The sequence below is a fragment of the Tupaia chinensis genome, unplaced genomic scaffold (assembly GCF_000334495.1).
Source record: "Tupaia chinensis unplaced genomic scaffold, TupChi_1.0 Scaffold000421_1, whole genome shotgun sequence".
Lineage (NCBI taxonomy): Eukaryota > Metazoa > Chordata > Mammalia > Scandentia > Tupaiidae > Tupaia > Tupaia belangeri.
The window spans coordinates 988,968-1,009,490 of record NW_006159926.1 but is presented as its reverse complement, the minus strand read 5'-3'; the positions used below and the strand labels follow the sequence as shown (position 1 = coordinate 1,009,490).

The following is a 20,523-nucleotide window of genomic DNA, read 5'->3' as shown; positions in this document are numbered from 1 at the left end:
ATTTGAATTTTTTTTTTTTTTTTTTTTTTTTGAGAGGTTTTTGCTATAGGGCACGTGTGCTCTCCAGAAAGATAGAGAGAGATGGAGAGACAGAAAGCGAGAAGTCACCCCCCCCCCCAGGGAGGATGGCCATGCCAAAATTCCTTCTCCTCCATTCTCTTCTCGGTATCTTGGGCATGCATGCACAAGTGCCCAGCGTGAGTTTAAGCCACCAAGTCCAGGACTCAAACTGGGGTTGACTACATGAGCGTCCAGTGACATAGCCATTATGCCAACTGCTGGTCCCAGACCTTTATAATTTCTGAAGGACTGAGTGGGAAAGTACTCACCCCTCTAACAGATTAGGAGTTTGAGGCTGGACAATCATACACAGCTTCTGGAAGTTCACCAACTGGCACTCACTGAAGAGTCTGGAGACATAATCCTTCCAGTTAATGTCTTAGAAAATAGACAAGCTTGGTTAGAAAGGGAACTTTGACTCAGTTTATTTTTCTTAGATTTATAAATGCAACTCGGACTGAGCCAAATAGAGTTTTCCATGGTAGTTACCTATGAGACTCAAAAGGAAAGACTACCTTTTCTTTTTTTGGATTATGAATGTCACCTAAGATTTTTTAGCAATGTAGAAAAGGCGTGTGCATGCAGGAGAGAATAAATCCAAGCAAAGAAAATACCTGCAAACAAGCTGAGCTGAGAACTAAGAGGAAGAGAGAGAGAATGTGATGACATTGCTTGAATGCCTAGATTTAGCCATGCATAAAGGAAGCCTTTCCCTAGGCTTCCTGTCTGTGCTTAAGTTGGTTCCAGTTGGGTTTCTGGCTCTTGTAATGCAAAGAACCCTGGTTAATACAACTTCATGACTATTGTACTTGAATGCTTCTTTAATACTCTCAGCCTCACATATACAAAACTGATATAATCTCTGATCCTAATTTTGTAAAATAGTAATACATACAATAATAATAGTTATAACAATAGCTACCATTAATTGACCACTTACTATGTGCCAGGCACATGCACAGGTGTATTCATGAAGAGATAGAAATGAGATTGTTAAATAGTTCCAGCCAGTGCAGGAGGCAGGGGAAAACTCCATAAGGTTCACTGTGGGTCTTGGAGCTTCAGGAGCTTAGAGACAGGTGATTGCCATTCCTTTGTATACTTATAATTAGTCTCCAAATCTCCCACGATCAACTATATTACATTTGGAATTAGAAAAGAAGTGTCCTTGGGAACCAGCAGTTAGCGTAACGGCTATGTCGCTGGACTCCCACGTAGTCCACCGCAGTTCACATCCTGGACCCGGTGGCTTAACACTCACGCCGGGCGCGTGTGCGTGCGTGCCCAAGATCCCGAGAGGAGAATGGAGGAGAAAGGATTGCGGCATGAACATCCCCCCTGGGGGGTGATTTCTCGCTTTCTGTCTCTATATCTCTCTCTGTCTGTCTGGCGAGCGCACGCGCCCTATAGCGAAAATCTCTCCAAAAAAAAAAAAAGTCCTTGAAAAAGAGTCTATTCCATTTATCAAACCAACAGGCTATTTCTCATTAATTGTTGTTTTAATATTAATTAAGAGCATTTATATAATGTTGTTGAAAAATCAAGCTACCATATATTATGTGTCATAGGATTTCATTTTGTGTGTCTCAGAGCAATGTTTTCCTATTAATCTCCCCAGTATATTTGCATATTTCTTTTTAAAATTCTATCACAGAAAACCTGTCTGTGTACTAAGGAGTTGTCCTGACCCTGAAATAAAACAGTGGAATTCTTCAGATTAGAAAGTCCTTTTAGACTGAATTTAAACAATCGCCGAAAGTTTGTTGTCCGTCTGTTTATTTTAAATCTCCCAAAAATGAGAGTCCCCTTGCATCTACTATGTGACTCACTGTTATTCTATTCTTGGGCTTTTGAGGGGCTACAAAGTAACCGTTGACTTTTGCAGTCAGTTTGAGCTAAATGAGAAAAGAAACATCATCTGGACTAGAAAAACTAAAATGAACTAAATTTGTGTCAGTGTTTAAATTTTCATTTTGAGTAACTCCTCGTGGGTAAAACCTGCTTGTCTGACTCTGGGAGACGAGCCCTCTCCCGGGGTTGCTCTCCTGTTCTTCCATCCACCGCACTCCATCCTCCACTCTAGGGGCCACCACCACCTTGGAGCCAGTAGATAGTACAGTGATGCTTCTGACACCAAAGGAAAGAAAGGAGAAGGCAATGCTCTTAGTGGTTAAACATGGGGTTCTGGGGTTCTCTTGCCTCGGGTAGGCTCCTGAGGTTATCGGTTTGAGTGTCTGGACTAATGCAAATTGCTCCATCTGTGGAGTTCTCAATTGTCTCATCAATCTGGAGATACTAATAGTTACTACCAACGACATATGTTGACTCCTCATTCCAAACTGGAATGCCTCATGTACCCAGCCCAACACCTCGCACATCGTTTGCTATTATTACTAACCACATTCTTTTGTGGGCATTATTCACTCCCCTCTATTAGCTTTTGCTGCTGTTCCCCATTCTTCTTATCCCCGAGTAGAACTGGTCACCACCCCCACAACACCCTGACTTGGTGTATGAGACACGTCCGGACATTCATGGTATTTCTGTGGGTGTCTCTCCACTAGCACAAAGCCTGTGACAGCACGCACAGGTCTTACTCGCCTGGGTCTGCATGTGCCCCAGTGACCAACACTTAGTAGACCTTAGTAATTTCTAAAGGAGCGAGTTGGGGAGTGCTCATCCCTCTAATGGATGAGGAGTTTGAGACTTGACAGTCACACACAGCTTTTGTAAGGTCACCTGCTTGCACTCCCTGAAGAGTCTGGAGGCATAATCCTTCCAGTTAATGTCTTAGGAAATAGACAAACTTGGCTAGAAAGGGGACAATATAGAAAAAAAAAAGTATTAAAAATAGCAAACTTGGAGCTCAGCTGCAGGGGCACAGGTTACTAAGACGCTGCTATACTCAAAATGCTGGAGCCACATGAGAGGCCCAGGACTGGCTCCCAGCCCTTCCAAAAACAGGATGGCACAGTGGTATGTGCCTGCTATCCTAGCCAGGATATCCTGGGAGCTGAGGCAGGAGGGTCTCGGCATTGTGAGACTGTCAAAAATACCTCTCTCTCTCTTATAAATAAACAAGCTTCTTCAAAACAAATAACTGATTAAACATGTGACAATAGAGGCAGGTGGTGTGGTGGCTAAGGCATTGGACTCCCACATGGCTGACCGCAGTTTGAGTCCCAGACCTGGAGGCTTGAAAATCCTGCCTGGCACATGTGTGTAGATGCCAAAATCCCAGAAGGAGAATACAGGAGAAGGGATTGCTGTGTGACCATCCCTCGTGGGGGATGATTTCTCACTTTACCTCTTGCTATCTTTCTCTGTCTCTCTCTTGAAAACACCGTGCCCTAATGGAAAAAAAAAAAAAAAAAAAAACTTAAGAGAAAAAAAAGAAAAAGTGGCAATAGCATGTTCCATCTGTAGGAAATGAAGGCCTTGCCTAGACAAGCACAAGTCAGCTTTAAAACAAAGCAATGTGATCAAGCCCAGCCAAACAAGGAACTGCTTTGGAAACCGTCCATCCCGTTCCAAGGAAGGAACCTGGACTCTCATAGGTAGCACTTTGCACGTTGTTTAACTTCGGTGTGGTGGTTTGGTTATAAATCATTGCTTTAACTTGAATCATTGTTCTAAAATTCTTGGTGAGTTTAGATTTCTCTTCAAAGGTTTGAACATGAACATCAAACCACAAAGGAATATGGCATGATTCTGCTCGTTTCTAAACACACGGATATTTTACTGAAGTTTCGGCGATGTTTTTAATGATCAATTCTCATCCATTTCTTGTTCTTTAATACATAATTTTTGCTTGGAAAGTAAGACTGTTTCGTCTCTGTGTCTTTGTTCAGCCAGAACAAAACAGTTTTAAACCCCTCTTGAAGAATCAAACCGAAGTCCATTCTTTCTTCTTTTATGTTTGGAACTAAAGGAAAGGAAAGAAAAAGCCATTGCCTCTCCAAGCCCCGCCCCTCGTTACCCTTGCTCCAACTCCCTTTTTGTCTGGTTTGATGATTAGGCGGTTCCAAAGGGAATGCAGAGTTGCAGTGTAAACACACGATGCCAAACCAAGTGGAAGCCCACACCCGCCTGGCGAGAGAACTGTGGTCATTCCAGTCCACAAGGATGTCCTCTCTGGGGTTTAGACACTCACTCATCTGAAATGTATATACTGCTCTACAAAGGAATGACCCAAGTAGGCTAAATTTTTTGAAGCTAAGTTTCCTGTTAAAGTTATAATGAAGAAAAATATATTTCCAGTTATTTTAACACCATGGGGAAAAAATGGAAGATTCAAAATTTTTCTTTAAGGGACAAGCAGATGGTGTAATGGTTACGTTGCAATACTCCCATGTAGGCAGTTTGAGTCCTGGACCTGCCAGATTAAAACACATCAGGTGCATGTGTGTGCATGCACAAAATCCCAAGAGAAGAATGGAGGAGGATTGTGGTGTGGCAATCCCACCAGGAGGTGATTTCCAACTTTCTGTCTCCCTGTCTCTCTCTGTCTCTCTGGCAAGCAAATGCACCCTATACCCAAAAAAAGTCTCTCTTAAAAAATTTGTTTTTGCTTAAAATGTTCTTGGTTAAAACGGAAAATTTGGAGAACAATTCAAAATATATTTACTCTACATACTTTTAGCTTAGTAGGATTAAAATGCATTTGTTGTAACTCTTTTTTTTTTCCTATCATAGAATGTCATGGTGATTTGTATTCTAAATCAGGAAAGAGACTTTAAATAGTTACACAAAGTCACTGCTTGATCTACTTTTAAGTTTTCAATTGTTTTCTAGAAAGGGAGGCATAAACGATGACAGTGTTTAAAGTAGTAGATATGTATTTTGTTTTTACCAAGAAACCATAAATATTAACACTGAGTACAGAAAGCTACATTTTCTATGCTTCATATATCCACCACAGAGTCTAACATTCTTTTTCAGCAAAGCAGCTGGACAGCTGGCCAGGGCTGAGTCTGCTCAAAAGCACCTTGGTCTTCGTGATCAGTAACATCTGCTCACCTTTCCTTTCTGAACTGTTCCCACAGCAATTGCAACCTCTCGTGTTAAATCTTCATCACTTCCACGAAAGAGAGACTACATGGTCATTTATTTCTTGATATACTGTCTTTCACCTTGACATAATATAGGCCAAAATCTCTTACATATTGTAGAAAATTGATAAATAAGGGCCAGCAGGTGGCATAATGGTTACATCGTTGGACTACCATGTAACTGACCACAGTTCAAGTCCAGACCTGCTGGCTTGAAACTCATGCCAGGCGTGTGTGCATGCATGCCCAAGATCCCGAGAGGAGAATGGAAGAGAAGGATTGTGGCAAGATTATCTCCCCAGGGGGTGGTCACTTCTGTCTCTCTGTCTCTTTGGCAAGCATATGCATCCTATAACAAAAATCTCACAAAAAATAAAAAGAAGAAAAGAAAAGAAAAGAAAAAGAAAGAAAATTGATAAATAGGATTCAGCAAGAAACAAGAAGAACCAAAAGCTGAATTTGCAAAGCTTGCCACCATATTTGACAGATTTCCTGGCAAGCTGTGTTCCAAGCCTGGGTACCTAGAAATACTCCAAATTTTGCAGCAATTGTAAGGATCCTGAGTATGAGACTTACTTCGTATCTTATTCAACCAGTGGTGGCAATAGCATCCTTTATGCAGCCATCATGGTGTCCTCCATCCAGAAGTTCTGCAGTAGCAGGAAGTCACAGCCAATCCCACCAACGCTCTTATCGTAGTCCTTCTTTCTCCCTACTTTGTACTACTTACAAGCTGCGGCAACTGGAGTGTAACCAAATCATGTCCTTTCGCTTGGGCCATTTTTGAAAGTTGTGCCTACTAACAAACACAGCTATTGCTGAAGAGTGGCTTTAGACTCTTGAGAGGGTTTCACTTTAAATCCACAAGAGATTTTCACCAAGTTCCGTGGTTGCCGTTTTCTTATTTTAACATACAGGTACTTTAGTGCCTCCATTCTGGTTCTTGGCCTTCCACAGTGTTGAATCTTCCCACTGCATTTTGTTGTCTTTCTTTTAGCGGCATTTTTTCTTCTGGAAGGCAACACTTCTGGTACAAATAGTTTTCCCATCTTCCTGCATCGTTTTGATTCCTCTATGGGTTTTTCGAGACTTTCTACTCAGTGCTGTCTTAAGAAATGTAAGCCGTAGAATGTACCTCCGACCGCATTCCTGACTGTGTGGGTGGGCCCACTCTGTCATGATCTCCCTGCTGTTTCTGTGTATACTTGCTTTGACAGTCAGCGAAAAACATACTTGAAATGCTCAACATCTCTTTGATTTCACAGGCGATAGTATCTGCTCACTCAAATTCTGATTCTTCCGTAAAACGCTGATGGATTGAGACACAATTACAAAGCCTAAAGCATGGTTTCATTCCCAGGTCATTTCTACATCCATCTGTGAGTGCCACCAGACACATATGTCTCAGTGGTTCTTTCTGGAGCATATTCCAACATACATATATACACACATATGCATACACACGTAGAGATAGATACACACACACACACAGTGCATCCAATAGTTAGAAATAGTAAGAGCTGGCATTTTTTTAAATCATTATTATGTGCCAAACATTATACTAAATGCTTTGCCGATAGTATCTCACCTTGTTTCACAATGGTGGTAAAAGATAGCTATTTTCAGTTCCATTTTACTCATGACCACATTGTGTGGTTCAGAGTAATTTGCCCAAAGTCATGCAGAGGTAAGTGGCAAAACTAAACAATCAGCTAGGGCCCTGTCCTGTCAAAGTTTGTGTTCTTAAAACTATACTTCATTATCTCCTCTAACAGAGGTCTAGTTCCAAAAATGTCTTCTGGGGGAAAAACTATACAGTCGTTTTAGTCATTTACCGATGTCCAGCTTCTGTGCACCTTCAGTGGTTAAAAATGAGAACCCAGAAACTTCATAGTATTTTTCAGAGCTTTTTCTGAACTTCCAGTGCAGTTTTACACTAGCATGAAGACAGTGGAAGCTCTTTGTCTTTCTTTTGTTTACCTGGTTTTTAAATATTGAGTACTTTCATGCATGTACTGGTCAGTGCATTAGCTAGTCAGTGACTTGAGACTATAACTTAGAAAGAAACCAAAGATAAACCTTGATGTTGGAGAGGGCTTAAAAAATGTATTTACTTTCTTTAAGTGTTTATGAGATATTTCGTATATCAAGATCATATAGCAGACTGCAGTTTGCTGTCTACCTCCTGACCATCCTAGAACACGTGGTAAAAACCCCTCTCACTGGCGACCCTTTCTTTCAGCCTCAGAACTGTGGACTGGTGATGGTTTCACCATCGGCTCCAAGTGGAGCAGATGTAGTTTAGCAGTTAGATTGCTGGTAAACATTAGTTTGTCAGTAGGAAAAACAAAAAACTGCTGATATTTGTGTGTTTTTTTTTTCTTTTGTATCAACTGCAAGAGTGGTTTTATTTAGGAATCTGGTCTTTCATTACATCATTCCTCCAAAGGTCGCCACCAGACAGTAATGCTATAAAAAAACTCGCTAGCTCAAGATCTGGCTTTCTGGGCCACTTGCTATGGATGGTGTATTACTGAATTGGCACCAAGATCTTTTTGCTACTTAATTTTATGTTTTTGGGTGAGTGGGGCTGATTCTATCAAAGGACAATATAGTGGTTCATGAAGCAAATGTGTCTCTTGTGTGGATAAAATAAGAGCCAGCAAACTATAGTCTGTTGTCGTATAGCTTGCAAACTAAGAATGATTTTTCACCTTTTATAAAGACTGAAAGAAACACCAGAATAAGATTCATGACATGTGAAGATTATCCCAATTTCAATTTTAGATAGAGTTTATGACTGTGGCTGGAACATAGCCACACTTGTTCAACTACATATTGTCTGGTTGTCTTCACAGCACAAGGGCAGCCCTGACCCTTGGCTACTGGCCTAAAATATTTACTACCTGGCCCTCAACACAGAAGGTCTGCTAACCCCTGGAGTACAGAATACAACAGTTGTGTGAATGACTCTTTCAGGTACCAAGGGTTATTAATACTTTGTTAAGCTATGTCTTTTTTTTTTTTCCTCCTTACTTGGTAGCTTTTCAAATGGGCAGTTGGGGATAGCTTAGCTTTTCCTATGGAAAAGAGTCCACAGTTTCAGCACATTAAACTGTTATAGAATGAGTGAACTCTGGGATTAGAAAAGGCCTTAAGAATTCTCCATTGTCAGGTCAGATGGTAGCACCCCAGTAGTACACTGGACTGACATAGGAAAGGTCCTGGGTTCATGTCTCAGAATCATCCTGAGCATGCTAGGCATCTGCTCATGACCTGAGCCAGCTGAGACTCAGAGAAATGTGGCGTGCAAACCCTATTCGGAGCACCTGTCTCATTTTCTGTCTCTCTCTCTCAGAATAAATAAATGAATACATTTAAGAGAATCTTTTTAATTTAAAAAAAAAGCTTTTCTCTTGTCAAAAATCTGCCATATACTTTCTTCTCTTCTGAAAAACTATGTGCTGGACATACCATAGCCTTCCCCACTGAGGAGAGACTGTGATCATTTGATCTGGGGTGGGTGGGGAAGGATTGGGCTGGGTGCTGATGCAGGAATTCAGAGCATGTTGTCCCTTCACTGTCACTTAAAGTGAGGCTACACTGCAGGCTGTTCGAGGGCTGACCTGGGACTTGCTTTATTGGAAAACTTTTTCTTTGGGGGGGGGAGAGATTTTTTTCGCTATAGGGCTCGTGTGCTTGCCAGACAGACAGAGAGAGACAGAGAGACAGAAAGCGAGAAATCACCCCAGGGGGGATGGTCACGCCACTGCAATCCCTTCTCCATTCTCCTCTCGGGATCTTGGGCACTCATGCACATGCACCTGGCGTGAGTTTTAAGCCACCGGGTCCAGGACACAAACCACGGTCGACTACATGGGAGTCCAGCAACATAGCCATTACGCTAACTGCTGGTTCCCTTGGAAAACTTCTCAAAGCTGACTTGCATTGTGCTCTTTTGCCTCTTTGGCTTGAAGGCGTGAACTTCCAGGCAGCTGAGTTACCTCCCAGAAAACTCAGTAAGCAGCTACCTTCCTGCAGGTGGATTTAGAAAGTTTTAGTCTCAAGCAGGCTCTGCCCACCGCCACTTGCCTCAGAAATGATCTTCCTCGCTTTTGCTCTCTGTGTTGATTGACTCTACTGCACCACTCAAAACACAATGCATGTTTTATCTGCACATTCAGCAGGGCTCAGCAGCCCAGGAGGCTAGACAATGTCACTTTTGCAGCCTTAACTCAAATTTCCTGTTCTTGTTCTGTTGCTCACAAAAATCTCTCTAGTCCGTACCTTCCACCCTCACTAGTACATTTATTTTAAAAGTAATAATGAGTTTACTTATTTTCTCCATGATAGACAGACTCCCAACAGTCTTCACACCAGGATCCACCTCAGTCTTGGCCAGCTGCACCATGGGCACACACACAAGTGCCCAACGTATCCAGGGAAGCCCCAGGACACAAATACAGGACCTTTCCCATATGGGTCCAGTTGCTTTACTGCTGTGCTATCCCCTCACCCCTGCCAATGTATTTCTCAAAGTCCTGGACTGCGCTACTAGGGACAAGCTGGATTCTACATGGCAAGCCTGGTATGTAGCCCAGCCTGGTCAACCTGAAACATGCTGGGCACACACGTGGGCACTCTGAACCACACAGGCTAGAGGACTGGAAAAGGGGGTCATAACCTGACTAGACCTTGTGAAAAGCTCTTCTCTCTCCTCTCTCTCTCTCTCTCTCTCTCTCTTTCTATCTTCCCCTCCCTCCCACATGTATAAACTTTATCATGAATAAAGAAACAATTATTTAATTTTAAAATTTTGTCTTCAGGGCCAGCAGGTGGCATGGTGGTTAAGGTGGTTAAGGTGCTAGACTACCACATGATCAACTGTGGTTCGAGTCCCAGACCTGGCAGCTTGCTTCTCACTTTCTCTCTCTGGTGAACACACATGCTCTATAGCAAATTAAGGAATAATAATGGTAATAAATACAATTAAATAGAAGAAACAAAAGAAAACCTGTCTCCACATGCTCAGGGAGGGTCAGTTTGTCAGCCTGGTTTCCCAGGAGCACCCACCTTGCTCCTCTTTGCTCTGCTTATCCAGTGAGAAGGGCTTCAGACTGCCACTGACGGTAACCACTGAAGGGACCCTGTGCTCCCAGGCCTTCTAATGCTCCCAAAGCCAAGGCAGGACAGTGGGAGGAGGATGCAATTCCACCCTACCTGCACTGCTTTCTGCACAAAGATACCCACAGAAACAGCGTGTTCAGTCATCACTTTTTAAAGACTGGCATGATGATTTTCACTTTACAGGTGAGAAAAAGGAGACTCAGAAGTAAGCCCAATGTCATCTGCGGGTGACACCATGCAGGGTCCAACACTGACCCCAAGCTTACTGGCTGCTGCTTCTCCAGTCTGGGGTTCAATTAAGTTCCCCATTTTTTGCACCTCTCAAACCCGTTATTGACAGATTCTCCCTCATGGATTCTACCCTAAGTGTTTTGGAGCAGCAAGGCAACAAGCATCTTACTTCTAGTTTCTTGCACCAGTACATGTGTCTTGCTGACCTACCAGGCTTTATTTGAGTATTTCAAACCTTTAAGGGAAAAGTAATCTCTCTATTTGAATCATTCCAAAACTTTAAAAAATGTAGAAAGTTTCACAATTATTTGATTCACGTAGCAGAGCTCTGATACATTTGCAAATACTGAAAAGAAAAGTTGATGGGCCAATTTTCCTCTAGAAATGCATCAAATTCCACCTTAAATGTCAGCAAATGTAATCAAGCATGCATTAATGCGACTGAGATATCATGAGATCTTATGCTAGGAACTCATGTACAGAGGAAATGACATTTGAACTACTGATGTGTGCATGTTTGCATATGTACGTGTGTCTGCATAGCATGGGGAAACTACACACTAAAATATTAATAGTGGTTATAGTAGGTGATGGGGATACAGATTATGTTTACCTCTTTCTTTTTCTTCTCTGCAAAGTTTTTTGAAATATAATGAGATTCTCCTTGTAGTAGAAGCAGAAGTGTAAAATACATAGGTAATATTCAACAAGAAATCTGCAGTGTTGATTTGAATCGACTGTACTGAGTCACAAAAGAGAACTCTACAAATTGGAGAACTCATGGCAAAATTAAATGCTAATTCTCTTGGTAATAATCTATAAATTTAGTACTACTGCCTCAAAACTGTATTAAATATTTTCAAATCTATGAAAACGACGTTTAAGCTTTTTGATAGAATAAATATATAATAGCTAACAGCTTTTATTTTTTAAGGTGGGTAATGAGGGAAGATTTATTCTCTCATATACTGAATTATACCTTAAAACCAGTCATTTAAACAGGATACTAATAGCAGAGAACTAGGCAGGAATATTTATGAAAGAATATGGATGAGAAATAGGCCCACATATAAACAAATATATTACAGAGATAGCATTCGAATTAATGTGAAAATGATCAACAAACATAAATGGAACCACTTGCAAACTAAAATAAATTTTGATTGAATGAAAATTTAAATGTAAAGGACTAAATCATAAATGGATGTTGATTTTGTTTTCTTTTCCACTCAACGTTGTGTGCTAAATTTAAAGGTTAATACTATATTCAACATCTCTCTATGTTAAAATTAAGCACCCCTCCTTCTTCCTTACCTCTGGCTGTCGGCAAGACCCATCTCCCACTGCCACTGGGACTCTATATTATCACCCACCCTGAGCACGATGCTCCCCTGAAAAGAGAAGTGATGAAATGAAACCATTCCCAATCTTTGGAAGATGTGGATCCTCACTGCAAATTGGTATTGCGGGATTGCCAAATGTTGGAAAATCCACTTTCTTCAATGTGTTAACCAATAGTCAAACTTAAGCAGAAAACTTCCCATTCTGCACTATTGGTTCTAATGAGAGCAGAGTTTCCAGGCTAGGTGAGAGGTTTGGCCTTTGAGGACCACAAACCAGCGAGCAAAGCTCCTGCCCTTCCTAAATGCAGTAGACAGGGGCTTGCCAGGGGCGAGGCCTGGGAAACGTCTTGTTATCTCATACTAGTGCCTGTGAAGGGATCTTTCCTCGGGCACGTGCTGGAATCACATATGCTGAAGGAAGTGTACACCCCATTCAAAAGATGGGATTAGAGCTTCAGCTTAAAGATGAGGAAATACTTGGGCCCATAATAGATTAGCGAGAAAATGTGACTGTGAGAGGAGAAGAAAAACTAAAACCTGAATACAAAATACGAAGCCAAAACCCAAAACGGGTTCTAGATCAAAAGAAAACTGTGTGTTTCTATCATGATTGGAATGACAAAGATCTTGACGTGTTAAATAAACGCTTATTTTTTACTTTAAAACCAATGGTCCACTTGGTTAATTTTTCTGAAAAACAGCACATTAGGAAGAAAAGCAAATGGATGATAAACATTAAACAGTGAGGAGACCAGAATGACCAGGTGCCTTGGTCAGTCCTTGTAGAGGGGCCTTGGGACTCAAACTATGAGAATCAAGTACTGGGAGAGGCAGAGAATCTGGAGGTGAACCGGCACCAGGTGCCTTGCCAAAGACAGTGAAGGCAGGCTTTGTAGCTGCCCCACCAAAATACCTCCTCCCTGCAGGCCCAGGGGAAGTGAAACCAGGGACCATAGGAAAGGGGAAAAGGTCCCTCGGGCTGCAGACAGGATTCTCACAGACTTTGAAAAGGGATTCATTATGGCTGACATAATGAAACAGAAAGATTTTAAAGAACAAGTTTCTAGGGCCTGCAGATGGCATAGCAGTTCCATGGCCGACCGTGGTTAGAGTCCTGGACCCAGTGGCTTGAAACACACCAGGCACATGTGCAGCATGCTCAAGATTCCGGGAAGAGAAAGGAGGAGAAGGGATTATGTCATGGTCATCCCCCCTGGGGGGGCGATTTCTCACTTTCCCTCTGTCTCTGTTTCTGTCTCTGTCTCTCTCTCGTGAGGGCACACGCTCCAAAGTAAAAAACTCTACTGAAAAATAAAAAGTGTTTGAAAATGCAGTCACAGCTGCTGGTAAATGCAGAAATTATATTGTGAGAGATGGAGATATTATCTTCAAATTTAATGCACCTCAGCAACCAAATAGGAAACAAACTTTAGCTGTTGCTCAGGTAAACATACACACCAAAAAGCATTTTCTTTTTATAAACTAAAATTTCTGAAAACAGAAGGGACAAATTCAGTTGAGGGGATCTTTTACAAACAGATTACGTTTATTTGTTTTTAAGTTAAAATAGTGCGTACTACCAATGAAACGCAGGCTCACTGAGTATGAGCAGCTTTGTTTTTCAGATGATTAAGGACTTCCTCAAAATTGTACAAACATTTCAGCAACCGTATTACCCTCACAACGGCTCGTCGCGGTCCTGTATGCCAACGTGCCACATTTGACAGTGAGGACAATGCCACTTGTTCCTTTTATAGCCTACAGATTATGCTTGTTTTACAATATTCCAGATGTCTATATATTTTTTTGAGAGGTTTTCGCTATAGGGCGCGTGCGCTCGCCAGACAGACAGAGAGAGACATAGAGACAGAAAGCAAGAAGTCACCCCCCCAGGGGAGATGGTCACGCCGCAATCCCTTCTCCTCCATTCTCCTCTCGGGATCTTGGGCACGCACGCACACGCGCCCGGCGTGAGTTTTAAGCCACCAGGTCCAGGACGCGAACCATGGTCGACTACGTGGGAGTCCAGCGACATAGCCATTACGCTAACTGCTGGTTCCCCAGATGTCTATATTTTTAAAAAATGACAAAACCAAACAAACAAACAAAAAAAAGGAAGCAAGAAAAAAGTAAATACCGGGACCAGCAGTTTGTGTAATGGCCATGTCGCTGGATTCCCATGCAGTCAACCTCGGTTCATGTCCCAGACCCATTGGCTTAAAAAACACGCTGGGCGTGTGTGCGTGCCTGCCCAAGATCCTGAGAGGGGAATGGGGGAGAAGGGATTGCGGCATGGTCACTCCCCCGGGGAGTGATTTCTCACTTTCTGTCTCTCTGTCTCTGCCTGGCGAGCACATGTGCCCTATAGCAAAAACCTCTCCAAAAAAAAAAATAAGTTAATACCAATACAATAACAAAAAAAAAAAAAAAAAAAAAAAAAAAAATCTCAAGCTGTTCTCTTGGGAAAAAGAGGGTGTCTTCTGGAGGAAGTGCATCTTGCCTTTGTGGTGAACCATCATTATCAAGGGAATTTTAATAATCTGAGAAAGTGTGATGATTTTATGTTTCTTACCACTCTAGTTTTTCTGCACAGTAAAAGCTTTATATCAATATCAGAATATTCTTTTAAGCATTACTGTTCAGTTTGACTTTTTTTTTTTTCAGAATAAAAAAATCCTACTATGGTGCAATTGTTATGCAAAACAATATGGAAAGTCCTCAAAAAATGAAGAGGTGGGCTCCCACATGGCTGACCTCAGTCCCAGACCTGGCAGCTTGCCTTCTCACTACCTTCTCACCCACTCTGTCCCTCTCTGGTCAAAATTAAAATAAATAAATAAATAAATAAATGTTAATAAAATAATTATTAAAAAAAAAAAAAGAAAGAAAGAAATTACATATAGGGACCAGCAGATAGCATAATGGTTATGTCACTGGACTCTCACATAGCTGACTGCAGTTCAAGTCCCACACCTGGCAGCTTGAAACTCACACCAGGCATGTGTATATGTGTGCCCAGAACCCTGAAAGGAGAATGTAGAGAAGGGATTGAGGCATGGCCGTCTCCCCTGAGGAGTGATTTCTCGCTTTCTATCTCTCTGTCTCTCTGTCTCTTCAGCAGATGCACACACCCTATACAAAAAGCTCTCTCTCAAAAATAGTACACGTAGAAGTACCATATGAGCCAGCAATCTTATTTCTGGGAGAACATTAAAGAAAATTCAAAGTGGGGTGTTCAAGTGATATTTGCACACTTCATACATTTGATTGGCACTTTTCTATGCTGTCCCTTATTGTTGACAACTTAGCTGGTTTTGTCATTCCAGCACTCAAAAGCTCTAAACGACCTCATAAATTTCCAGTTTAATCTATTCCTATCTCAGTCTTTGTCTTTGCCTGTCTCTCTCGATGTGTTGGCAGTTCCATGTTTTGAAATTTTGTCCCCAATGTGATGGAACTGGGAGGTGGGAAGAGCTTTTAGAGTTGAGGCTGACTGGGTAGTAATTGGGTCATGGGGTTATCGCTCTCCTGAACGGATTAATGAGGTCTTTGAGACAGTGTGCATTTGAGCTCTAGTGAGAAGGGTAGTTTCCGTGAGAGGGTGATTATAAAAGGAAGATGGCTGCTCCCAGGTTGCTCTCTCTGCTTGAGACCACCATCCTCTCTGCTTTTGTTAGCCACATTGTAATGTAGGCTGGCCTGATGCCAGCTCCTCGTCTTTGAACTTTTCGACCACCATAACTGAGTCAAATAAATGTCTATTTCTTCACTAATGACCCAGCCTCAGGTATTTATGTTAGTAATGCCACAGTAAGCCTAAGAAGGCCATTAACACTTTTAAGGATCTAGGAGGCCGACAGATGGCATAATGCTTACGTCATTGGACTCCCGTGTAGTCAAATGCTGTTCGAGACCTGGACCCAGCAGATTAAAACTCACACCAGGCACATATGTGTGTGTGCCCAAAAATCCCAAGAGGAGAATGAAATTGAAGGGGTTGTGGTGTGGCCATCCCTCCTGCGGGGTGATTTCTTGCTTTTTGTCTCTCTGGTGAGCACATGCTCCCTGAAGCAAAAAATCTCTCTAAAAAGAAAGAACTTTTAAGAAATCTGTCAGACCCAATCAGATTAAATGTAAATCCTAATTCTGGGCTTGGCACTAACCCTAACTTCATTGTACCTTCCAGGTACAACCCTTTCTGTCTAATATGCCTTTGTCTGTCTGTTATTTAAAAGCTCAGCCCTGAGTCCAAGCTTAACATTTTAGAAGACTCTTTCCTTTAGTGACACAGATTGCCTCCTTTAGTCAGGGGCCCGGAGGTGTTCCCAGTGCAGCCCTGTGTTTTAGATCCCCATCTCTGTTGGTTCTAAGCCATGTTGTCTGAAGTAGGACAATGAGTGTAGAGCCTTTTACTCAGTCATAAGCCTATGGCATGGAGGGAGAGGGGTAAGGAAAGGTTCGTTCTCACCTCCTTTAAGGTTCACATAAGCTGGTTTCTACCTGGGGTTTCTCACCTTTGGCTGAGCCCTGTCCTGAGGACTTGGCGTCAAGCAGAAGGGGGACTGACGGGTCCTGTTGAAGAAGCTGATAGAGGCTGTGTGCTTTTGTTTAGGGAGCCCCATTTGGTCCACATTGTCCTTCTTCCAGTTACCTCTGTGTGACCTTCTGTTTCCTCATTTGTAATGTAAGGAAAAAATACTACTCTTAAGGAGTTACTGCAAAGTCTAAGAGAAGCAGTTTCCTTTAACGAGCCTGGCACCTCTGTGCTGCTAGAGCTTTGGAATGCCAGAATTACAAAGCCTACTAAGTTGTCAACAGTAAGGAGCAGCATAGAAAAGTGCCAATCAAATGTCACTTTGTTGTAAAGAAGAAGTTTAGCTGTTAATACACCTTTGCAACCAATATAGCAGACTTCCATTGCACTGACAGGAGGAGCAATGAGGACAGTGTCTTCTTCCTATGCTGTTCTCTGGTGAATTCCAAGTGCTTAGAACGGTATAGACACTCAATAAATACTTGTTAAATGAATTAAATTTTACCTTCTAAATAACTGGAGAATATAAAAACATGTTGGTTTAAAATTTCATTTCAATCCAAAGGAAAAAAGCCAGTAACTGGAACTCTGAAAACTGTGAAGAATGGAGGAAATGTTTCCCTCATAGTTCAAGTGACGTTTCAGTTCAATTGAGCAAAGCATCTATGCTTAACAATGTCGTGCTATGTAATGGGGAGATAGAGATACAGAAGAAGCGACACTTATCTTCAGAGAGAAACAACCATGACTTCCAGTTTAATCATTGCTATGGTCTGATTATTTATGCCTCTCCAAAAATATTCTTATGTCAAAACCTAACCCCCAAAGTGATGGTATTAAGAGGTGGGGCCATGATTAGTTTCCACCCTCATGAATAGGATTAGCATCCTTATAAAAGAGACCTGAGAGAGCATATTCACCCTTGTACTATGTGAGGACACAGCTGAAAGTCACCATCTGTGAGGAATAGGCCTCACCAGGCATGGAAGCTGCTGGTGCCTTGATCTTGGACTACCAGCCTCCAGAACTGTGACCGATAAATTTGTATTACTTATACATTACCCAGTGTAAGGTACTTAGTTATAGGAGCACCAAAGGACTAAGGTAGTCCTAATAGACTAAGCACATCATCGAATTTGATTTAGAAGTGAAAAGAAAGTTTTCTGACATGAATTCTGTCTTGTCTTCAGAATAGATCATTTCTTGTTCTCTAATTTGTAAACCAGCCCTTACAGTTTCAAATTGTCCTCCTAATTTTTGTCTGGTCTGTTTTCTCAGTCAGAGTATTGCAATTAATGGAATGTCCAAAATTCATCAGGACATTTCATGGGGAAAAGGGAGATGGCAGCTCATCGACTTCCAGACATTACTTTTAGACCACATTCTCTGAAATCTGAGACTGTCATGGCCTGGCTTCCCTGTCAAGAGTGCTATTACATGGAACCAGGGAGCGAGGTGTTCACCATTTCCTCATTCATTCATTCTAAACTGCTCTGGGTACCTGGTCCTTTCTCATCTTTAGGCATCCATAGATAAGAAGCCTGGTCTTTTCTTCTCAGTGTAGTGGTAAGCCCCTTCAAGCAGAGTCAGGTTGATTCTTATCTATAAGCTGCACAGTATCTGGGAATTTACCCAGCAGAATTTTCATAGCCATGTTTCCTCTGAGTGCAGAGGAACAAAATCCAAGCACCCCCGTGGGCCTCAATGCAGCTGGTCCAAGCCACCTGCACCTGGGTTGCTTGTCAAATTGCCCAGGGCTCAAACGCCCAGCACCATCACCGCCTGCATAGAGGTGCCAGCAACTCCTTCTGTGGTGTATTGCATAGGCCTGGACACAATGCTCATTTTCCTAATCTCTAATCCTCCTACCCTTATTGTTCGCCTCCCTAACACCCAGGCTGTATGTGAAAGCCTGTGCCCAGGATTGTTTTTCTGTCTAGGCTTCCAAAACATGCTTTAGCCTCACTCCAAGTTCTTTCTATTTTAAATATTACCCTTTCTTTGCTCTGCTCCATCTCTTCAGCTATTTTAGAAACCTTTCATTTAGCTGCTGCAATCAACAGCTAGCCACCTCCTTTAGTTGGTGTGTTCTTGTATGGCGTTTTGGTTTTTGTCTGCTCATTGTTTTTAAAGAGTTCCACTTACGGCCTTCCCATACCATGTTTCAATTCTGGCACTGACTTCAGATTTTAAAACCTAGCTCAATTAAACAAAACTAAACCATGAGTCTAGAAAGTGCCACTCCCACAACTTTTCCAGGGAACTGGCAAAGGGAGCAATTCGAGCAGGAAGACTTGCAGTCCAGTGGGGTAGACAGGTAACTAAAGATGATATACACATTCTGCAGTGCACAGGAATAAAGAAGTGCTGATGGCATGGTGAAGGAAGGCCCCGACTTTCCTGGAGAAATTATGACTGCTTCCAGAAGCTCCCTAGGAGCAGAGACTTTCAGGGTAGGCATGAGAAGGACAAAGCTAGAACCAGAGACTGGGATTGATGGGTGCTGTGGGCCACATGAGTTGTGATAGTTTACAGTCTTTCACAAGTTTGTGCTTTATCCCATAGCTGCTGGTCTCTAAGTTATAAGATCCCTTCATAAAATTAAAAAAAAAAAAATTTCAGGGAGCTCCTACATGAAAATGGTTGTAGTTGTAACAACTCATGATTAAGAAAATGCATGTAAAGAGAGATATAATGATTCATGCCTGAAAAGTTTCACTTATTTACAAATTCCAATCACTCTAAGCATTTGTGAGGGCTTCTTCAGAGCACAGATAGTACCTGATGTGCATCAAGCTCGAAAGTCCCTGGCCAGTCAAAGTTCTTGTTTGCATGCTCCACTCCCACTGCCTGAGATGCCCTGGCCTTAAGAGTTGGGAACCATTAATATTTCTTACTCAAGAGTTTTAAGGGAGACAAGAATCAGATGTGCTTTCTATTTTAAAAAGTGTTCTCAGATGGAGGAGAAGGGATTGTGGTGTGTTTATTACCCCTGGGAGGTGATTTCTCACTTTCTGTTTCTCTGTCTCTGTCGATCTCTCCAGAGAGCATGCACCCCCTATAGCAAAAATCTCTCTTAAAAAAAAAAAGTTGTCTCTGGTAAAAAGTGGAAAATGCATTAAACGAAAAATACATTGAATGAGAAAGAAACTTAGGTTATAGAAATCAGTTAGGAAGCTATTGAATCTCAGTGATAGAAGCTTGATACAAAAATTGTGCATGTGAGCAATATACCGTAGTTTTTCATGTACATCTAAGTGACTTTTTTTCAAATTTCTTACATTCTCTTTACTGCCTATGCATATTGATGAGATACGTTCCAGAAGCCTACATTTTAAAAATGTCTCTCTTAGTATTTTTAAGTTTCTTTTCAAAAAATACATTTATTGATTCTTTCAATGCAAGAGAGAGAGAAGTGGGGAGTGCCTACATTTTGATTCACCCCTCGTCCCAGCCAGCCAGGATCGTGGACAAGCACGTACCCATCACGCTCAAGGAGGTCCGGTTGTACCACCACTACACCACTGCCTGGCCCATAATCAGTCTTTCAATACAAGACATTTTGAAATTCTGATCCATCCTGGATTTTTCTTTAAAGAGGCGTTTTGTTTGAAAAAAAAAAAAAAAAACACTAATATATGAGATAAACCTTATTTCCAAATGATGATGTCAATGTGTTTCATCATTCCTAAAAATAACTACACATAATGCTAAAACATAACAATATATGTGTGTCCTTTGTAACTTGGATGAGTTTTTTCCTCCTACTTTATCAAATCACACCTGCTGAAGTTAAGGACTACTTAACCACATCTTTTGGATGCGGCCAGCAGGTGGCATAACGGTTAAGGTGCTGGATTCCCACATGGCTGACTGCAGTTTGAGTTCCAGACCTGGCGCCTTGAAACTCACACTGTGTGTGTGTGTGTGTGTGTGTGTGTGTGTATGCTCAAAATCCCAAGAGGAGAATACAGGACAATGGACTGTGGCATTGCCATCACCCTTAGGGGATGATTTCTCTCCCTCTCTCTCTCTCTTCTCCCTGGTGATTGCACATACCCTATGGCAAACATCTCTCTTTCTAAAAATAAAAAAATTCTCTTGGAGTCTCCATCATTTCAAGAGATTACTACATACTTTTTATATATTTTTGAAATACATCTATGTAAATCTGTTG

At 41.8% G+C, this 20,523-nt stretch overlaps 1 pseudogene; it reads left to right on the top strand.

The window, feature by feature from the left end:
- LOC102482538 (obg-like ATPase 1) overlaps positions 1–19,920 on the top strand; it is a 33,927-nt pseudogene extending 14,007 nt beyond the window's left edge.
- The last annotated feature ends 603 nt before the right edge of the window (positions 19,921–20,523 follow it).